We start from the raw sequence: 3,831 nt of genomic DNA on the forward strand, positions 1-3,831 counted from the left end.
TTCCCCCCCCCCCCCCCCCCCCATTCAAATCATGCATCTGTTTGCTGCAGAAAATAAGGGAAGTTCAAAGGCACTGTGCTAATCAGCTTTTCAAAACTAAATTTATCATTACTTATGGCATTAGAGTCTGCCTAAAACAGCCCAGTAATGTTCAGCCAACCACAGCCTTCACTTGCGTGACCATTCCAGCCCCTCCTGGTGTGCCGGGGGATTTCCAGCCCTCTGTTCCATTGCACGCTTCTCTCCATGTTGTCATATTCCAAGTCATTCTGACATGGTAGCTATTCGGTCCTTTCCATTTGTTAATGTGACAATACTCCAAAGAAGGACTGTGTAGAAATACTCTGAACATTGTAGGGGGGGGAAGATGTACCTTAACAGATGCTCCTGATTAGTGTTTTTCCGCATCTAATATTAGTGTGTTTTCCAATGATTCTAAAGCTCCTTGTAGCCAAGTAGAAGCCTTTTTATTTATTCAGGGTCCTCTAGCTGAAGGCTGTTTACTCAAATAACTAGTTATCTTTCTGATCTGCACAGCTGTTGGAATGTATTTGATTACTCCTTATGTGTTATCAATAATACCAGAGAGTGGAGAACAGCTGAAATTTACTGTGCCTTGTGACTTTGTGGTAGTTCTTGAATATACACAGCTGAATGGATTTGAATTAACTCTTAAAAATCCCTTGCTAGGAGAAGCAAAACAGACTGAGGAAGAAATGTGAAGTGTTTTGTTTTTTTAAAGTCCCTTGTGCTTTTATAATAATGCATTCCAGTGAATTCTTATTTGCCCCTCTTTCACCATTTACATATGAAACAAAACTAATTGGCTTCTATCTATACAGCTCTAGAGAAGTTACAAGGCCTATGTAGGACTGTCAAAAGAATCAGCAGCAATCTCTCATTTATTTCCTTTCTCGTTTTGCATCAATAAGCAAATTACAGTTTTGGAAGCAGCTGTCACCTGGCTTCAGGTTTAGGTCAGTCTGTTCCTTGTGTACTTATGCTAATAAAACAGTCCTGTCTAAAAGCAAAGATTTATAATTGTTAAATCAGATTGCACAGAATAATTGCTTTAGAGGCAGCAGTCCATAATTTCATGCATTTGTCACCCAGCTTTCTTCATTAGGAATGAAGAGAAGTAATGAATTGACTTTTAAAAAATTTGTTTAGTTAGGGCCTCCATCCTAAATTCCTTCTTTGTTCATAGTGTCAAAGCACTGACATATTGGGTGCAGGTGACTAGCCCAGGGGGTCTTTTTCCAGTCCTGTGTTCCTAAATTCCTTTCTTTAATAGAGCAACCTTACTGAAATCCAGGGGAGGATGGTCTGAGCATGGACTGCAGAATCTGATTCTCTCACAAGCTAAATGTTCTCTGATATTTCAGTGTGTCAGTTTTAGTGTGTGCAACTGAAGACCCTGAAATTAGCCATTCTAGAACAGGTTTCCAAATTCAGTAGCCACTTTGGAAATATAAGATTAGAGTAACTGAATTTCTAAAATTTAAAGTGTTAATGTACTTGAAGCATTTCTGCTAGTGGCCATAAATCTAGGTACTCTTCAGTATCTGTGAAATCTTGGGATTTGATAAAATGCCCTAAATGCCTGACGTGATTGAGGAAGTAGACTCCCACATTCCTAAATCACTTAAGCTCCTAAATAACATAGTGTTTATAAAAGTTTTACCCAGCATAACTTAAAACAAAAAAACAAAACAAAACCCAAAGTATTGGTTTTTGAATAAGTCTTTGGCCTGGGGAGACCAAAATTTCCATTCCCAGAGATGCTTCCTTACATTACCTCTTTATCATCTTTGGAAAGATCATATATAGTAGAGCTAGTCAACAAAGGGTGTCTATGTACACATGATCTGGGGTGGGAGGGGGTTAGTGGCTCCAAGAACCATTCTAATTAAAGTGCCCACAGTGTCATGTCTGTTCAGCATCCCTGCACTTCAAAATGGTGGTAGGGGTGCTTGAACTAAACCTTGTTCGACAGAGGCTGCTAGAGTGTGTTAATTAACATGCTTCAGTGGACTATGTGAATTGAGTCTGCTCCAATACATGCTAATTAGCATGCATTGTATGTATAGGTGCCTACAATTTTGATGGACATTTCCCATTGGAAAATGCAGTTTCATCAAACCTGTTTGACTTTGTTCATAGGAAAAAAAGTCAAATTTTTAAATTATGCTGAACTTGAGGCTTTTTGATTTAATGTGAAAATTCTGCTATGTAATACTGTAATCTGAATACTATATGCCATAAGTTGAAACAAATGGGAAGGTTGAAATGAAACATTTTGTACTTTTATTGGAGTGTGATATCTTATTTTTGTTAGGTTTTTTTTTTCACTTCCTTATTTTATTTCAGTATTATCACACTGTTTCATTTTGGTAAGGTAAAACACATTTTGTTTCTGCTTTCTCATATCAATTCATCTTGTTTACATTTTATAATAACATTTGAATATTTTACTTAGTTTTCTATGCCATCTGCCCCAAAGTGGCTCAGGGTGGCTTTTAATACATTTTATAAAAGCATAATAAAGCTACTTCCCAAAGAGTACTTCAGAATTTAACCTTTGCTGCTAAAAGTCTACTGAAATAAGGTCTTACAATGCTTCAAGATGTCCAGGCTGAGTTTCTGATGAGTCTCAAAGGGGAAGGAATTCCAGAACTGAGTGACTATTGAGGAACAACTGCCACTTGTTTTTTGCCAAATGAACTTAGTACTTGCAGAAAGCTGTTCTTGACTGACCTTAAAGATCATGGTGGAGCATAAGGAAGAAAGTGGCCTCTAGGGAAGGAAACTAATTGTATTACAGTGGTTTTGTGTTATAGGAACAATTCTGGTTCAATCAAACAAGACATTTTGATGATCCCAAAGCAAAACTCCTCTTCAAATAATTTTAGTTTAGTGTTGGGTTTTTTTTTGTTTGGGGGATGGGGGTGGGAATCTATCCCCTCTCTCCAAAATATGCCCCCCCTGGGCTGTGCAAGCAATTCTGTTGATAAGGGGAGGACAGTCATGTAGGTCATTCCCTCCCTTCCCACATCTCTTTAGTTCTTGGACTTCTTTTGATGAGACTGCCAGCCTGCTTATCAGTTGATGGTTTCTTAATATTGATACCTCTTTATTGCAACCAGGAAGCTGCAATTTCTCAAACAAATAAATAATGCTTAATACTGCTCCCCCACACACACGCACGCGTGCCTAGAAAGGCCCTGTGCTGATACTGCCAACATCCTTTTATACTGGGCACCAACCAGCTGTCATACTTTAATAACTTGATTCTATTCTCTTGGGCCAGGCTTGAACTGGTAACCTTGAAGTGAATTGCCAGTCTTTAAATACAGCACTGTGCTCCCTGAGCCCTTGTATTATTTTCACTGGTTTCCTAACAGAAATAGAAAAATGTAATAAAGAATAGGCTTTTGGCTGCTGTAGTTTTTTCTGTGCCTTTTACAATAAACACTTTGCTACCCAAATAAATATTACAGATGTACAGTTTGATATTTATTCTTTCCCTTGTTGGTGTATCCCTTTTTACAATAGATTTTTGTTAAAGTCTATAGCGTAAACTATACGACCATCACCCTATACAGCTATAAAATCTAAATCATCATGGGTCCACTGGATTAGTTATGCATAATATGGGGCACTCAAATGAAAGAACAATGGTGTGTGTGTGTGTGTGTGTGTGTGTGTGTATATGTATGTGTATATATATAGTTAGTGTGTGTGTGTGTGTGTGTATATAATGGACTGGAAACGACACCCAATATCCACTGATCCTGTTATTAATGTTGTTTGTTCATTAGTCTTCCTTGT

General features: G+C 37.9%; 1 protein-coding gene across 1 annotated transcript in view; it reads left to right on the forward strand.

Annotated features, from left to right (window-relative positions):
• The window catches only part of TIPARP (TCDD inducible poly(ADP-ribose) polymerase), a 42,859-nt gene that overhangs the window by 6,265 nt on the left and 32,763 nt on the right, over positions 1 to 3,831 (forward strand). The window lies entirely within an intron of this gene.

Source organism: Gavialis gangeticus, unplaced genomic scaffold (genome assembly GCF_001723915.1).
Source record: "Gavialis gangeticus isolate Ggan-Ray unplaced genomic scaffold, GavGan_comp1, whole genome shotgun sequence".
Lineage (NCBI taxonomy): Eukaryota > Metazoa > Chordata > Crocodylia > Gavialidae > Gavialis > Gavialis gangeticus.